We start from the raw sequence: 19,003 nt of genomic DNA on the forward strand, positions 1-19,003 counted from the left end.
CAAAGAGCTCATCACTGTCCTGGGTAGCGCCATGGTCAAGGTCACCTACAGGGCACGGTGCATGAACTGCCACTCTGGATTGTCCCAGGCGATGGCCCCACACTGCTTGGAAGGAGCTGGCTGTGCAAAATCCGCTGGAACTGGGATGACATCCGAGCGCTATCACATGTCGATGAGGCCTCATGTAACCCAGGTTCTCAACAAATTTCCTTCCTTTTTGAGCCAGGCATTGGAAACTTTTCCGGGGCGAAGGTGCAGATCCACTTGGTTCTAGAGGCATGACCCATTCACCACAAGGCACAAGCAGTACCTCACATGATGAGGGAAATCGAGCTGGACAGGCTGCAATGTGAGGGCATCAGGTCCCCAGTTGAATTCAGCGAGTGGGCCAGCCCGATTGTTCCAATACTCAAAAGTGATGGCATGGTCAGGATTTGCGGTGATTATAAAGTAACTATTAATCATTTCTCGCTACAGGACCAATACACGCTACCTAAGGCAGATGACCTATTTGCGACGCTGGCAGGAGGCAAGACATTCACCAAGCTCGATCTGACTTCTGCCTACATGACGCAGGAGCTGGAGGAGTCTTCGAAGGGCCTCACCTGCATCAACACGCACAAGGGACTGTTCATCTACAACTGATGCCCATTTGGAATTCGGTGGGCTGCAGCGATCTTCCAGAGAAACATGGAGAGCCTACTCAAGTCGGTACCATGCACGGTGGTCTTTCAGGATGAGATATTGGTCATGGGTCGGGACACCGTCGAGCACTTATAAAACCTGGAGGAGGTCCTCCAGCGACTGGATCGCGTAGGGCTGTGGCTGAAGAGGTCGAAATGCGTCTTCATGGCAACAGAAGTGGAGTTTTTGGGGAGAAAGATTGCGGCGGACAGCATTCGGCCCACAGACGCCAAGACAGAGGCTATCAGGAATGCGCCCAGGCCACAAATGCCACGGAGCTGCGGTCGTTCCTGCAACTCCTCAACTATTTTCGTAACTTCCTACCGGGTTAAGCACCCTCTTAGAGCCCCTACATGTGTTATTGCATAAAGGTGAGAATTGGGTATGGAGAAAAAGCCAAGTAATTGCTTTTGAGAAAGCCAGAAACATTTTATGCTCCAACAAGCTGCTTGTATTGTATAACCTGTGTAAAAGACTCGTGCTAGCATGTGATGCATCATCGTACGGAGTCGGGTGTGTATTACAACAAGCTAACATTGCGGGGAAGTTGCAACCTGTCACCTATGCCTCCAGGAGCTTGTCTAAGGCCGAGAGGGCCTACAGCATGATTAAGAAAGAGGCATTAGCGTGAGTGTGTTCGGGATAAAGATAATGCATCAGTACCTGTTTGGCCTTAAATTTGAGCTGGAAACCGATCACAAGCCCCTCATATCCCTGTTCGCTGAAAACAAGGGGATAAATACTAACGCCTCAGCCCGCATACAAAGGTGGGCACTCGCACTATCAGCGTATAACTATACCATCCGCCACAGGCCAGGCACCGAGAACTGTGCGGATGCTCTCAGTCGGAAACCTTTGCCCACCACGGGGGTGGAAATGGCGCAGTCTGCAAACTTGTTGATGGTGGTGCAGCCCGCAGACTTGTTGATGGTCATGGAAGCCAAGATCCTCTGCTGTCCCTCGTAAAAAATTGTGTACTGCATGGGTGCTGGGCCAGCATCCCCGTTGAAATACAAGAGCTAATCAAGCCGTTCCAGCGGCGAAAGGACGAGCTGTCCATTCAGGCAGACTGCCTGTTGTGGGGTAACTGCATAGTGCTACACAAAAAGGGCAGGGAGATGTTCATCTCGGATCTCCACAGCTCACACCCGGGTATAGTAATGGTGAAAGCAATAGCCAGATCCCACGTGTGGTGGCCCGGAATCGACTCTGACTTAGAGTCCTGTGTACGGCAACACAGCGTGTGTGCTCAGTTGAGCAACGCGCCCAGAGAGGCACCACTAAGTTTGTGGTCCTGGCCCTCCAGACCATGGTCAATGATCCATGTCGATTATGCGGGCCCGTTTCTCGGTAAAATGTTCCTGGCGGTGGTGGATGCTTTTTCAAAATGGATTGAATGTGAAATAATGTCGGGAAGCACCACCACTGCCACCATTGAAAGCCTGAGGGTCATGTTTGCTACCCATGACCTGCCTGACATACTGGTTAGTGACAACGGGCCATGTTTCACCAGTGCCGAATTTAAAGAATTCATGACCCGCAATGGGATCAAACATGTCACCTCGGCCCCATTTAAACCAGCCTCCAATGGGCAGGCAGAACGGGCAGTACAAACAATCAAACAGAGCCTTAAACGAGTCACAGAAGGCTCACTCCAAATCTGCCTGTCCCGAGTATTGCTCAGCTACCGCACGAGACCCCACTCACTCACAGGGGTGCCCCAGTTGAGTTACTCATGAAAAGGACACTTAAAACCAGACTCTCGCTGGTTCACCGCAACCTGCATGATCAGGTAGAGAGCAGGCGGCAGCAACAAAATGTAAACGATGGTCGTGCTACTGTGTAACGGGAAATTGATCTGAATGACTCTGTTTATGTGCTAAACTATGAACATGGTCCCAATTGGATCGCGGGCACGGTGATAGCTAAAGAAGGGAGTAGGGTGTTTGTAGTCAAACTAGACAATGGACAAATTTGCAGAAAGCACCTGGACCAAACAAGGCTGCGGTTCACAGACTGTCCTGAACAACCCACAGCAGACACCACCTTTTTTGAGCCCACAACACACACCCAAAGGATCAACGACACCACCCCAGACCAGGAAATTGAACCCATCGCGCCAGGCTCACCCATAACCCTGCAGGGAAGGGCACAGCCAACACATCAGAACAGACATTTGTACCGAGGCAGTCCACCAGGGAAAGAAAGGCTCCCGACCGCCTCACCTTGTAAATAGTTTTCACTTTGACTTTGGGGGGGGAAGAGTTATGTTGTGTATCTGTAAAGCATGCACTCCCATGTTCCGCCACCAGGGAGCTCATCCCCTGAAGTCCCAAGGGATCCCAGCATCCCTTGGGAGCACTGTATATAAGCCGGCCTATAAGGCCTGTTCCTCACTCTGGAGTGTCTTAATAAAGACTGAGGTCACTGTTACTTTAACCTCCCTGTGTGCAGCCTCATCTGGGTTAGGAACACAATAAGTTCGAGATGTTTAAAAAAGTATTTAAGGTGATACAGAACCAATTTATACCTCTGAGGAGCAAGAGCGCTACTTGCCAAAAAAAAACAGCCATGGATGACTAAAGAGGTAAGGGACAGCATAAAACTAATGGAACGGGCGTTCAAAAATGCAACACATAGCACAGATCCTGGTGAATGGGAAAGATACAGAGAACAGCAAAGGATGAGTAGAGCTAAAAAAAAGGAGTATGAAAAGAAACTTGCGAGGGATATCAGAATCAATACGAAAAATTTTTACAGTTACATTAGGAAAAAAAGACCAGGAGCAATGTTGGCCCCTTAAACTGAAAGTGGTGATATTGTCAGCGACAATTGGCAAAGGGCTGACATGTTGAATAATTACTTTGCGTAGTATTTACAGTATGCCGTAAATCCCAAAGAAACTAACGTTGAATTGGGGATAGTGATTTCATAAAATTGATATCAGTAAATTAACAATAATGAAGAACATAATGGCACTAAACAGTGACAAATCCCCTGGGCCAGATGGTTTCCATCCCAGGGTTTTAAAGGAAGTAGGTGAGCACATTGCAGATGCCCCAACTATAATCTTACAAAGTTCTCTGTGACCCACTCCTGTTCCTATGTTCCTAAAGCTTTAGTAGTTTTTTCGAAGAGTAATCAGTTCTGAATTTTGGACCTGTATTTCTCCCCTTTGTTCTCACTAGGCCAGCTACTACCTGTCAATGATGCCTTTGTAATGTATTTGCTGATGGGTTCTTTGTTTAAGAATTCATAGCTATTAAGAACTAGTTCGTTTATTAACAAAGGTTTAACAATCACACTACCAGTTCATCTACTAGGCTCACAACTGCATACCTCATCGTGGATAACCTGGACCCAACTGACTGGGGTTTATTGTGTCTTGTGAACATCACATGACTGGCTACAAACCTGTGAGCATGCTCACAGGTGCATATATTACAGCCTTGAAACCTACCAACATTTTTGGGAACTCATCTCTTGTGTACCTCCTCACAGCAGCACAAGCACGACCAATAAGCCAGGCAAAGGGACAACTGAATCTGTGTGGGACGGGTATTGGTGCTCCAACCTGCTGTGACATTATCATGTGGTAAATTGAATGGATCCAGTCACATAGCATTGAAAACTATAGCCCATCACAGACTCACCAATAATGTAACATGCATTATTGTTACACACTATGTAACATACATAGTGCTAAGCTCTCGGGAGTAGATCTTGACTTCAATGGAATCAAAACGGGGAGAGATATAAAACAGGCTGATGACTCGCTGGTGCCCATTTTACACTGTCACACAAAGTCAAAGATCTACCCCTTAGGAGCCTCAAGTCAACAACAGTTCAGCATTGTTGGAGAAGAAGGTAAACACTTAGATGACAGAGCCCGACAGAAAGGAATACTGTGTATATATTAAGGTATTGAGGAACAGTGGGGTCCAAGTATTTGTCAGTTTACAGTCTGCATTGTGACATCCTTGTTCTCCAGGTGTCTCTGCGATGTGGAAGAATAAAATTCATTATTGATTCACTGGAGGAGTTGCTAAAAATAAATAGAGTGACGTAGACAGAAGCTTAAAAGCTGCTGCGTCCAATAATTACTCTCAGTTGGATTGACACTCTGAGATCTGACAGCAGGAAGTACTTGTTAAGAACAGTTCAGGGAAATAGCTTCCCCTGTACTTCAGCATGGCAACAGAACCAAAATCAGAAAGAGCATTAAGCATGAACTAGTCACAGTCCGAAGACGATGTTCGAATTTGGCAGCCAGGACCCATGACCGGCAAAGCTTATACTTGGATATTTCATGGCACTGGCTGTCATGCTCTGATTCCAGTTCCTTGCTCTGAGGTTAAAGGGTAGAACTCCTAACACAATTAAGTGACAAATCCTGTATTTCTCTTGATGAATTTCAACCAGCAAAGAGAGATAACTGCGCAATTGCTGCTTATAGTGTTGGTGTGAAGCGGTTCCACTTTGCCTCATCGGTTATAGGGTAAACACAGCCTGAATCCAGGATCAGACTCTGACCTGACACTTGAGCAAATGTGGAGGGAGGCTCCCTGTGAGAGGCAGTCCCACTCTGCTTGAGTTTGGATTCAGTTCCGGTCTTAACCCCCGAATTATACTGCAAAGGTTTAGTGTTAGTGCAAAGTCAAAACCACCTCCCACTAACATTAAACTTGTAGCGTTCATGCATCAGCATTATCATAGGCAGTCCCTCGGAATCGAGGAAGACTTGCTTCCAAAGTGAGTTCTTTGATGGCTGAACAGTCCAATATGAGAGCCACAGACCCTGTTACAAGTGGGACAGACATTAGTCGAAGGAAGAGGTGGGTGGGGCTGGATTGCCGCACATTCCTTCCGCTGCTTGCTTTTGACCTCTTCACGCTCTTTGCGTTGAGACTCGAAGAGCTCAACGCCCTCCCAGATGCACTTTCTCCACCTCGGGCGGTCTTCAGTCAGGGTCTCCCTGGTGTCAGTGGTAATGTCGCACTTTACCAGGGAGGCTTTGAGGGTGTCCTTGTAACATAGAAACATAGAAACATAGAAAATAAGTGCAGGAGTAGGCCATTCGGCCTTTCAAGCCTGCACCACCATTCAATAAGATCATAGCTGATCATTCACCTCAGTACCCCTTTCCTGCTTTCTCTCCATACCCCTTGATCTCTTTAGCTGTAAGGGTCATATCTAACTCCCTCTTGAATATATCCAATGAACTGGCATCAACAACTATCTGCGGTAGGGAATTACACAGGTTAACAACTCTCTGAGTGAAGAAGTTTCTCCTCATCTCAGTGCTAAATGGCCTACCCCTTATCCTTAGACTGTGTCCCCTGATTCTGGACTTCCTCAACATCAGGAACATTCTTCCTGCATCTAACCTGTCCCGTCCCGTCAGAATTTTAAATGTTTCTATGAGATCCCCTCTCATCCTTCTAAATTCCAGTGAATAAAGGCCCAGTCGATCCAGTCACTCCTCATATGTCAGTCCTGCCATCCCGGGAATCAGTCTGGTGAACCTTCGCTGCACTCCCTCAATAGCAAGAATGTCCTTCCTCAGATTAGGAGACCAAAACTGAACACAATATTCCAGGTGGGGCCTCACCAAGGCCCTGTACAACTGCAGTAAGACCTCCCTGATCCTATACTCAAAACCCCTAGCTATGAAGGCCAACATACCATTTGCCTTCTTCACCGCCTGCTGTACCTGTATGCCAACTTTCAATGACTAATGTACCATGACACCCAGGTCTCGTTGCACCTCCCTTTTCCTAATCTGCCGCCATTCAGATAATATTCTGCCTTCGTGTTTTTGCCCCCAAAGTGGATAATCTCAGATTTATCCACATTATACTGCATCTGCCATGCATTTGCTCACTCACCTAACCTGTCCAAGTCACCCTGCAGCTTCTTAGCTTCCTCCTCACAGCTCATACTGCCACCCAGCGTAGTGTCATCTGCAAACTTGGAGATATTACACTCAATTCCTTCATCTAAATCATTAATATATATTGTAAATAACTGGGGACCCAGCATTGAGCCCTGCGGCACCCCAATAGTCACAGCCTGCCATTCTGAAAAGGACCCGTTTATCCTGACTCTCTGCTTCCTGTCTGCCAACCAGTTCTCTATCCACATCAGTACATTACCCCCAATACCATGTGCTTTAATTTTGCACACCAATCTCTTGTATGGGACCTTGTCAAAAGCCTTTTGAAAGCCAAAATACACCACATCCACTGGTTCTCCCTTGTCCACTCTACTAGTTACATCCTCAAAAAATTCCAGAAGATTTGTCAAGCATAAATCCATGTTGACTTGGACTGATCCTGTCACTGCTTTCCAAATGTGCTGCTATTTTATCTTTAACAATTGATTCCAACATTTTCCCCAATTCTGATGTCAGGCTAACCAGTCTATAATTACCCGTTTTCTCTCTCCCTCCTTTTTTAAAGAGTGGGTGTTACAATAGCTACCCTCCAGTCCATAGGAACTGATCCAGAGTTGATAGACTGTTGGAAAATGATCACCAATGCATCCACTATTTCTAGGGCCACTTCCTTAAGTACTCTGGGAGGTGGACTATCAGGCCCCGGGGATTTATCGACCTTCAATCCCATCAATTTCCCTAACACAATTTCCCGACCAATAAGGATATCCTTCAGTTCCTCCTTCTCACTAGACCCTCGATCCCCTGGTACTTCCAGAAGGTTATTTGTGTCTTCTTTCATGAAGACAGAACCAAAGTGTTTGTTCAACTGGTCTGCCATTTCTTTGTTCCCCATTATAAATTCACCTGAATCTGACTGCAAGGAAACCTACGGTTTGTCTTCACTAATCTTTTTCTCTTCACATATCTATAGATGCTTTTGCAGTCAGTTTTTATGTTCCCAGCAAGCTTCCTTTCATACTCTATTTTCCCCCTCCTAATTTAACCCTTTGTCCTCCTCTGCTGAATTCTAAATTTCTACCAGTCCTCAGGTTTGTTGCTTTTTCTGGCCAATTTATATGCCTCTTCCTTGGATTTAATACTATCCTTAATTTCCCTTCTTAGCCATGGTTGAGCCACCTTCCTCATTTTTTTTAAACTCCAAACAGGGATGTACAATTGTTGAAGTTCATCCATGTGATCTTTAAATGTTTGCCATTGCCTATTCACCGTCAACCCTCTAAGTATCATTCGCCAGTCTATTCTCGCCAATTCATGTCTCATATCATTGAAGTTACCTTTCCTTAGGTTCAGGATGCTATTCTCTGAATTAACTGTGTCACTCTCCATCTTAATAAGGAATTCTACCATATTATGGTCACTCTTCCCCAAGGGGCCTCACACAACAAGATTGCTAATTAGTCCTTTCTCATTGCACATCACCCAGTCTAGGATGGCCAGCCCTCTAGTTGGTTCCTCGACATATTGGTCTAGAAAACCATCCCTAATACACTCCAGGAAATCCTCCTCCACTGTATTGCTACCAGTTTGGTTAGCCCAATCAATATGTAGATTAAAGTCGCCCATGATAACTGCTGTACCTTTATTGCACACATCCCTTATTTCTTGTTTGATGCTGTCCCCAACCTCACTACTACTGTTTGGTGGTCTGCACACAGCTCCCACGAGCATTTTCTGCCCTTTGCAATTCTGCAGCTCCACCCAAACCAATTCCACATCATCCAGGCTACTTTCCCTCCTTACGATTGCATTAATTTCCTCTTTAACCAGCAACGCCACCCCGCCTCCTTTTCCTCTCTGCCTATCCTTCCTAAATGTTGAATACCCCTGGATGTTGAGTTCCCAGCCTTGGTCACCCTGGAGCCATGTCTCCGTGATGCTAATTACATCATATCCGTTAACTGCTGTCTGCGCAGTTAATTCACCTACCTTATTCCGAATACTCCTCGCATTGAGGCAAAGAGCCTTCAGGCTTGTCTTTTTAACACACTTTGCTCCTTTAGAATTTTTCTGTAGTGTGGCCCTTTTTGTTTTTTGCCTTGGGTTTCTCTGCCCTCCACTTTTACTATTCCCCTTTCTATCTTTTGCTTCTGCCTCTATTTTAATTCCCTCTGTCTCCCTGCATAGGTTCCCATCCCCCTGCCATATTAGTTTAACTCCTCCCCAACAGCACTAACAAACGTTTCCGCTGCCCACCTTTGGCTCGTTTGCCATGAAGGAGCTCCGCATCGAGCACTTGCTTTGGGAATCTCCTGTCTGGCATGCAAACTATGTGGCCTGCCCAGCGAAGCTGATCGAGTGTGGTCAGTGCTTCAATACTGGGGATGTTAGCCTGGACGAGGACACTGATGTTGGTGCGCCTGTCCTCCCAGGGGATTTGCAGGATCTTGCAGAGACGTTGTTGGTAATATATCTCCAGCGACTTGAGGTTCCTTCTATACATCGTCCATGCCTCAGATCCATACAGGAGGGCAGATATTATTACAGGCCTGTAGACCATGAGCTTGGTGCTAGATTAAATTTGTAGCGTTCATGCACCCATAAACTAAATATCAAGATGAATGCTTAATTTACTACCAGAAAGAAGCGCTTCAGATTGGCTCTGCCTTAAAAAAAAGGGGGTATTCCTCAAACAGCACCTGCTATTCCAGAACCATGCAAATGTGAAAGGACAGGATGATATGCATGTGTCTCACCTTTGTTTATGCATGATGGAAGCGCAAGACATAATGTATAGATGTCAACAACCTGTGCAAATTTGAATGTCCCCAAGATATTACTAATGAAATGATAATGGTTAAGTGCTGACTTTCTGTTGTGTTGCTGGAATCTGGAGTATGGCTGTAACTCAGTTAAGCTGTCCTATCCCTTTCAGGCCACTCTGCAGGTACTCCCTGTGAAGAATTGGACTAATTCAGCAACTGCAGGGGCAGGCTTCAGGTTGTAATACAATCCTTGGGGAAAGAAAGGTGAAAATTCAATCGGTTTACATAATCATCAGAGCACAGAGATTGGGGGTAACTTTATCTTTGTGCGACAGTGTAAAACGGGTGATGGTGAGTCAGCAGCCCATTTTACATCTGTCCCCATTTTATTTCCATTGACTTCAATCAGGAGAGATGTTTAATATGTGGCAGAGCTGACATCACCCGTTTTACATTGTCGTCCAAAGTCAAAATTGTGATGCAGCCAGGAACAAAATGTAAAGGATCTAGAAAGAATAACTTTCAAAAGGGAACTGTAATTAAAATTTAAAAGGAAAAAAATTGCAAGGTTAAAGGGAAAGAGCAGGGGTAGTGGGATTAATTGGAGAGCTCTTTCAGGCACGAAGAGACAAATGGCCTCCTTCTGTGCTGCAAGATTCTATGTTCTAATATGGTAGAAATCTAAGGGCTGGATTTTTGTTGGGTCTGCGCCTCCATTGACACCCAAGAGGGGCGGTAATGGGTAAGCCAATGATTTCCGGCCGAGCGACCGGCTTCCAGCACCCCGCCAGCAAATTTTGTGACGGTTTGGGAGGCGCTGACCAGTATCGCCCCAGATTCGACAGCGCTACGATTTTTGTTTCCTGTTGACCCTGTAGCGCCCCCTAGTGGCATTGCCTGGGAAAGCGGGCAGTCTGAGCTGTTCCGGCGACGGTGAAGGAATGTCTATAATAAGGTAAGTGTGATGGGTTTTTTTGTTTTATTTCTGCGATTTATCTTTATGTGGGGTGAGCAAGGTATTGGGAATGTTTTTTGTGCTTTTTTTTGTGATTTCTTTTTCCAGGGAAGCCTCTCTTAGTGTGCTCCGAGGCCGGCTCGTTAGCGACAGATTTTCAGTTGCTCACTTGGCCTAGCACCCTGAGAGAGGTATGGAACGCCTCCCATAGCGCCCTGCTCCACACTCAGGGCCCAGCTGCTGAATTCTGTGCCATTCGCGCCCGAAAAAGCCTCCATCCGAAAAACCAGCCCTAAATGTTAAAACTCAGTCAGGACCTAATGATTTGGACACAAATGTATGTCAGATGCGATGGGATCTCCCTCCTCTTGTCCATCCACGCTGATGGATGTTGCATGGTTGCCCATGCTTGTTTCCATTGGCAGATAAAGTTTGATTGGTGATATCTAGGAACATCGACAGGAAAAACATTGCTGTAATAATAGGATTGAGATTTGACGTGAGCTTCCCGCTTTTGGTTTAGAGTCTTAAGTCCGTTCACTGGGGTAGATTTTTCAGTGTACGACGGTGTCAATGGAAGTCAATGGAAATTAAATGCGGGAGAGATGTGAAGCAGGCTGCCGACATACTATCACCCATTTTACCCTATCACACAAAGTCAAGATCTACCCCACTCACTGATGTAAAGTTTTGATGACTCAATATTGGGGGAGAAACTCGGTAGCGCCCTATTTGGGGCGTTAACTTTGGAAAGCTGGAAAAATTAGCTAATGATTCTCAGCTTTCTCTAAATTGGATTGGAGCGCTAAACGCTGCAGGCGGGGTGGGAGTGGTGCAGCACTGCTGGGATCCAAGGCTCCTTCCATCCCTTAAAGGGACAGGCCATTGCCGCAGGCTGCGCATTGCAATGAGTTAGCGATCTGGCCTGATCAGCCCCAAGCAATCTAGCAGAGTGCCGGGCTGATCCATCGTGGCCGAAGAAAGTTCAGAAAAATTCCCAGTAATGCATTCGCACAATTTTGTTTTATTTACTGCACCAACATCCCCTTTAACTTGCGCCCCTGAAGCGGCCGGCCCAAAGAACGCCTTCTGCAGCTGTCGGTGTTGTGCCCAGAGATGCTGCAGGGGGCGTTACCAGGGCGATGTGCAGCATGATGACGACACGGTCTCCGGACGCAGCAGATCGTGGCGCCAGGAGTTACCGTCACCCCAAACCTCACGGGGAATTTGCGGCAGTCTTTTCTTTTGCCGTGCCTGGTCGGTAAGTCGTCAGCGCCCCGTTATCTCCCCCAGAGGCGCAATGGAGGCCAATTTCTAGGCCAATGTAGTTTGAAACTGAAGGACCTGTACTGATGCAAGGGTCAGCAATGTGTAGCTTTTTTTTAATTCATTCACGGGATGTGGCATTGCTGGCATGGCCAGCATTTATTGCCCGTCCCTAATTGCCCTTGAGAAGGTGGTGGTGAGTCGCCTTCTTGAACCACTGCAGTGCGTGTGATGAAGGTACTCCCACAGTGCTGTCCGGGAGGGAGTTCCAGGATTTTGGACCCAGTGACGATGAAAGTAGGCAGGCTGCCATTAATGGAGAAATCTAAAAATGGGAACAGAAATTGTCTGTATGCAGTGCGGAGCTTACTGCAACAGGCTTCAGCATGTTGCGGCCACTTTTGTATACAAATTGACATGTGGCCTTTGCTGTATTGAATGATAATCTGCGTTTCTTGTATCTCAATAACCTGGATTTGTCACAAGCCAACTGCATACAGCACTGCCCAGGCTTGATGGGCAGAATGGCCCTTTCTTCTATGTTTACCCATTTCACTACCAGAGCTCCTCACTGGTCTTGTTCCTAGCTTTCTATATCACCCAATGCAATTTGCATACAGATCGGTTGACAGTTCTTTTCAGAATTCTCCCGGTGTCTTTTGGGAAATACAATTGCTGAAAATATCATCAACTCATTTTAAGTAGTTTTAAAAAAAATATGACAAAATGGAAATGAAACTGTTGGGACCGAGCGCTGATGCAAAAGAAGGTTCTGTTTACTGTCAGTCTGAAACTAATTAATCCCTGGGCCAACGGCATCTCTGAGGAAGGTTAATAAACAAAACACAACTGGTGTTCATTTTTCTGTTTATTGGGAGATTACCGTGTGAGTAGAATGATTCGAATAGGTAGCGTGACAGCCAAGTAGATATTACTTTTGGTTCCCCCAGCGTGACGTCGAAGACTTAACTCCTAATGGTCATGCAAATCAGCTGGTCTCGTGTGAACACCAGAACCGAGTCCCTAATAAATAAAAAGAGACTGCCATGTGTATTGCATTTTATCATTCCTCTCAGGAACATCACATAGCATTTTACATAATGGTTTACTTTGAAGTGCAGTGATTGTGGTTATGTAGCCAAACATGGCAAGGTGCAGCACACAAGAATGAGATGAATGGCCAGTTAATCTGTGTTGGACAGTGTAATGTATGTAAGCATCGGCATAAAGATCGACAGCATATAGACTTCAACATTTTGGACTTTAAGTTTTGGACATTGCTTTTTCATATTTCAAAAGAGCTGACAGCATGAGCTGGGACAGGCCCAGGCATGTTCCACAGGAATACAAATCAGATGGGCGGGGATAGTCTGGGATGGCTGAAAGCACATGGAGGACCCTTTTGTCATGTAATGGGAACCCATCAGTGAGAGATCAGGTTAACTGGTCAGTGCTCAAGCTATCGAAATGACTGAGAGCCCTGGAGCACGGGAACCTCATGACAAAGGAAGCTATTTGGCCACCCAGACTCGTTGGAGCTTTTATCCCCAAAAAGAGCCCAGTAACAAAGGTACAGGCCGGAGATGTGATTCATTGCCTTTTAGTTGGACTGCCTCAGACAAAGGACTGGTTTTTGGCGCGAGGATTTCAGCAAGCATTTTTCGAATAAAGGAGACGGCAGTTTGCTGCCATCTCGCTCTTTCCTCTCCTACGCTTACTCGCTTTATTCAACGCACTCAAGGACCGAGCACTCCATCTGGGATGGATCGAAGAAACCATCTACGAGCAAAGAGAGCCTCGCTAATTCAACTGGGAAGTTGACCTTGAGACTGGACTTGGAAACCACAGATTGGTACGGAACCAGAAGATACGCCTCATTGGGAGAAGCAGCGAGTGAGCCAGAGGGGTAACTGTTGAGCATTATCCCAGCCCACACATCCTTTAGAACACTGCATAGTGTGAAGGGGTGTTGTGTGTTCCAACCAAGCCTTAGGGGTTTAGTGGGGAGGTTTCTGCGTGGATCATAGGCATATACACAGTCTGTTGGACAGATTTGGTGGTGCCCTATTGAGCCAAGCAGGGATGTTTTAGTCATGGGTACTTCGCGTTAGGGGCCTGTTCAGATGGGGCAGGTTTGTGTGTTGTACTGTGTTTGTTTGTTTTATACCACCAGGGTGTGTTTTACTGAAAGCAGGTGTGTGCTTTAACTTGAATAAAAGCATTGTGACGGTTGAGACCGAAAGATCTGTCTATAACTGAGTATTCTGTTCAGTACTATAATTCCCTGGGTCTAGAACTTATGTAAGGGGGAGTGATTCGAAACCACCAAGGACAAAACCACTTACAGTATTTGCTTCATGGGCTCTTTGCTTAAAAATTCATAGCAACACATTACTATTAATAACTAGTTAGTTTATTAGCAAAGGTTTAACAATCACACTACACATTACCAGTTCATCCACCAGGCTCACAACCACCTGCCTCATCGTGGATCCCCCAAACCCAACTGACTGGGGTTTTATTGAGTCTTGTGAACATCACGTGACTGGCTAAGCCACTCCTAACTCAACAGCTCTCCAAACTTGTGGGCATACTCACAGGGGCATACATTACAGTTAGAATCACAGGGGGGATTTTCACGTGGGTGAGTGCGTGGTTTTGGCTGCGAGTGGGTGGGGAGTGAAATCCTGGATAAATGCGAGCGTATCGGGAAGCCGGCTCCAACCCACCGACTCCCGTATTTTACTCCAGCACGTTAGGCTGCGTGTGGGCAAACCCCTCGGGAGAGGCGGGCTGTCAATGTCAATCTGTTAGTCGCTCAATTAGAGCAACATTGATGTGGGTACTGCAGTTTAACTTTGGCTCCATGGGTTTCCTGGGATTCCTGGAATTTGCCAGTGAAAGCAAGATGAGAAGACAGCGGCAAATGAAGTCATGGCGGGGAAATAAGCCAAGAAGTCAATTCATGCCTTCCCGTTCAGCATCACTCATCTGAAAAGGCCACTTGCCAGCCAGCAATCACGAATAGGCAAGATGGAAAACAATAATATTAATGTGGCTCAAATAGAAAAGTGAAACTGACCAATCTATCAATGTGGAAAAGTCTCCCTTGTACATACCCTTGTGCAATGGCAAGTCTTTCCTCTTCCTTTTCCTAGTGCTTCCACATGGTGCAACCCCTGTGGCTTGAGCAGAGGCAGAGACAGGCAGCTCAGATCCCAGCTCTAACTGCTGAGATGCTTTTTGGCCGATGACCTCTGGGTTTTGGAGCCCATGAGGGGCCCCGCCAAAGACTGCTCCACCTGTATCTGTGCAGGGGCAGACTCGATCATTGGGACACGAGGCAGCATGTCTGGGGGGGCGGGGGGGTTGGGTGGGAAGGCAACGGGTGAGAAGCGGAAGCGCTTTGAGCCGAGTCCCCACTTCCGCCTCCCTTTCGCCATCATCTGTCTCATGGCTCAGCAACGTTTCCCTGCTAACAATGGGCTGGAGAACACGTTGCTGCAGATCCGGGGGGTGGAGCGGGGGGTAGGGTGGGTATGGGGGGCTGAAAGGCCAAGACTGGCCTACTTAAGGCGGCATTCATAGGGCTGAATTTTCTAGAGTGGTAGCGGGCGCGATCGGTGGCGGGTCGGGTGGGAAAGTTATTTTTTTTGACAGTGGTTCGGCAACCCGCTGTCATCTCGCTCCCACACACCTTTCCCATGGGGACGTCTGTCAGTGTGGAGCCGACCCGACCTGCAGCGGCGTTGAACCCAATTGAAATCATTATGGAGTACTTTACTGGCCTTTCAGCCCCACTTTTTACATTTTCCTTACATGGCCACGGGATTCACTCAGCTCGGGAGCCACGCCTGTTAACCTGAGGTGCGAGGTCAGTGACCATTGCTGCAGCTGATTACTTGACAGCATGGAAAACAACCCAAATAAAAACATGTTGATTACACCAGCTCACAGATTGATGGAGATTCTGTTCTACTTGAAAAGCTACTGGTAAATGTTAATTTTTCACTGGCCATTCTTGGCTATTGCCTTCCAACTGAACAGTAATTGCAATGAATTGATCTGCATTGATAAAAAAAGAAATATACCATTTAAATAAATGTTTGTATTGTTTCTGGTCAGGTTTTTCTCACAGTATACTATGATTGTCCAGTTACACATGAAATCAAGTCATCAACCATCACAATTTCATTCTCATCACTCATTCCACTGGTTCAATTTGCTTTCAGTCCTTGAATATGATGAATGTAATTTTTCAGTCTGAGACTTTAGGATGAACTTCTGCGGAGGTTCTCTCACTTGTCCATTGTTAACTTCACCGGAAGAGCTGGAGAAATCCCAGAAACACACTGTAAGCACAACTTACACTGTTTGTCAGGGATTTCACAGCTGCTCCGCTAAACTTGCATAAGATTGTAAATCCATCCCTTTACAAGTACATTTAAATCTGCTTAATTCTATGTATTACCTATACACACACATCGTTTTTTGTGCCAGGTACTGATGCAAAAGTCTATACATTTGCAACTAAAGCACCAATAACGTTCCAATTAATGTACTTTTTTAATGATGTTCTTGATTGTATTTGTAGATGGCATCATATTACTTAATGATAATCTTATTTAAATATGACTGTCACTCATATTTAACTTTTATTATTTTATTATACAGTAAAGATTCAACACCCACTATGTTAGATAAAACTTAAAATTTAATTTGCCATGAATCCCAGCTTAAAACGCATCATGAATGACGTCACCAGACCCGCTCCATCTAATTGGGCCGGGTAACACACCGCATGGGCTTAACAGGCCGCATGAAGGCAAGCTAATTTTCTACAGTGGGATGGAGCCAGCAGCGGGGTCGCAACCCGCCACGGACACCAGCCGCACTGGACACGCCCAGGTAAGGAGAGTTCCAGCCGTAGTGTGGAAGCCATTGGTGAAGGCCTGCATGCACGCGTGTGATTGCCGTGTTTGGTGCTCCATGCAGTTAGCCAGTCTTTCCATGGAAAAAGCCATCATCACAAAGGCCTGCGACATTTGGCCTCTCAAGCTTGAGATGGACTCGCCCAGTTTCACTGCGATGGTGCTCAGTGCAGCTGGAATGCCTGCCAGTACATTGCGCATTCTCTGCTGCTGCTCAAGGAGTATCATGCTCATCGACGGCCCCCAAGGTACAGCATCTACGTCCAGCTGAGCAGAACGTGGAGAGGCCAGCACCCTCTGGCGCTGATTCTGTACTTCTGTCCCTGACTCCACCATATGCTCCGACACACTTGTGAAGTGCGAGTTACTGATTGGGGGGTGAGAACCTTTCTAGGCTGGGACTTTTATCGCCTGGCCCGGAAGTCCCACCCCTGATGCCAAATTGGGCTGTGCGCTCCTCAAAGGAAGCAGACCGCTGTCTCCAGTGCTCCGTGGAGCTCCCAGGATGGTAGCACGGCACTGAGTCCAACGCCACATGGAGCTGACACTACCACACCCCTCTCCTTCCATTAAAGGGGAGCGCCGCTGTGCATTCCACAGGCCCTTTGGTGGCAGCCAGATCCCAAGACGGAGTGCCGGGCTGTACAATGGCGACCCGGTCCACGCTAGGGCCGCCATGGTCGAGCCGAGCCAAGAGTCGGCTGAACAAAAAAGATGGCGGCCCTGGGACCTAATAATGCCCTGGGAGCGGATGTCCGCCGGCTTCGCGAAGCTGTCGTTAATATCTGCTCACGTTAGCCTCGCAGCCGCAGGGCGGAAAGGGGTCTGCGCGCACGGCGACGACATCATCTGGGGTACTAACCGTGGGGTCGACACTGCCGGGAAAGCACCCCCCAAACCTCCGGGGTAATTTCCCGGGAGGCGGTAGCGCCCCCTCTCACCTATCCCAGACGAAAACTACATTGCGCCTCGTTAGCGCCCCCCGGAGGCACTAACGGGGTGCAAAAGAGGGACAATTTTGCCCCCTATCTCTTTACGTTCTCCCACCGAAGTGTGAGTATCTGAGCTGCTGCATATTTTGCATAAGTCCTGTCACAATGGACTGTCAAAGGGGGTGACCTACCCCGAGTACTCTGCGTCGGTGACCTTCATCAAAGCCTGCAGGTCGCTTGAAGGCCCAGTGGGAGACAAGAGACATGAGTGACTGCTGTCAAGGTAAGAATGTTTGAAGTTATCATTATGCACATGAATATATTTCACTCGCTGCTGACGTTAAGTCAACATGACTGAGTGTTGTATGCCATATGGCTATCTGATATTTAATTCTGTCATCAGGTAGCTGACAGGCCCCCATCTATTCATCTCTGATGGCCAGGCATGCCGAGATTCATAGAATCATCGAATAGAATCATAGAATGGTTGCACCATTCGGCCCATCGAGCCCGTGCCGGTTCTCTGCATGAGCACTTCAACTAATCTCACTCCCCTGCCTTATCCCCGTAGCCCTGCAATATTTTTTCCTTCAGGTACTTAACCAATTCCCTTTTGAAAGCCATGATTGCCATTCAGGCAGTGCATTCCAGATCCTAACCACTTGCTGTGTAAATATGTTTTTCCTCATGTCATCTTTGGTTCAGCCAATCACCTTAATTCTGTGTCCAGTGTTTCTCGACCCTTCTGCCAATGGGGACAGTTTCTCTCTATCTACTCTGTCTAGACCCGTCATGATTTTGAACACCACTATCAAATCTCCTCTCAATCTTCTCTGCTCCAAGGAGAACAACCCCAGCTTCTCCAGTCTATCCACGCAACCGAAGTCCCTCATCCCTGGAATCATTCTCGTAAATCTTTTCTGCACCCTCTCCCGGGCGATGGCCCCACACTGCTTGGAAGGAGCTGGCTGGGCAAAATCCGCTGGAACTGGGATGACATCCGAGCGCTATCACATGTCGATGAGGCCTCATGTACCCAGGTTCTTAACAAATTTCCTTCCCTTTTTGAGCCAGGCATTGGAAACTTTTCCGGGGCGAAGATGCGGATCCACTTGGTCCCAGAGGCACGACCCATTCACCACAAGGCGCGAGCGGTACCTCACATGATGAAGGAGAGAATGGAAATCGAGCTGGACAGGCTGCAACGCGAGGGCATCGTCTCCCCAGTGGAATTCAGCGAGTGGGCCAGCCGATTGTTCCAGTATTCAAAAGTGATGGCATGGTCAGGATTTGCGACGATTATAAAGTAACTATTAATCGTTTCTCGCTACAGGACCAATACCCGCTACCTAAGGCAGACGACCTATTTGCGACGCTGGCAGGAAGCAAGACGTTCACCAGGGTATGGGGAAAAAAATAAGTAATTGCTTTTGTGAAAGCCAGAAACATTTTATGCTCCAACAAGCTGCTTGTATTGTATAACCCGTGTAAGAGACTTGTGCTAGCATGTGATGCATCACCGTACGGAGTCGGGTGTGTATTACAACAAGCTAATGTTGCGGGGAAGTTGCAAC

At 47.1% G+C, this 19,003-nt stretch overlaps 1 long non-coding RNA gene across 1 annotated transcript; it reads right to left on the reverse strand.

Annotated features, from left to right (window-relative positions):
- Positions 1 to 12,421: 12,421 nt before the first annotated feature.
- LOC139227087 (uncharacterized) lies at positions 12,422 to 14,902 on the reverse strand. The gene is made up of 2 exons (XR_011587373.1): positions 14,686 to 14,902; positions 12,422 to 12,589 (listed from the first exon to the last, which is right to left on the reverse strand). It is a non-coding gene; the product is annotated as an uncharacterized lncRNA (long non-coding RNA).
- Between the last annotated feature and the right edge of the window lie 4,101 nt (positions 14,903 to 19,003).

Source organism: Pristiophorus japonicus, chromosome 16 (assembly GCF_044704955.1).
Source record: "Pristiophorus japonicus isolate sPriJap1 chromosome 16, sPriJap1.hap1, whole genome shotgun sequence".
Lineage (NCBI taxonomy): Eukaryota > Metazoa > Chordata > Chondrichthyes > Pristiophoridae > Pristiophorus > Pristiophorus japonicus.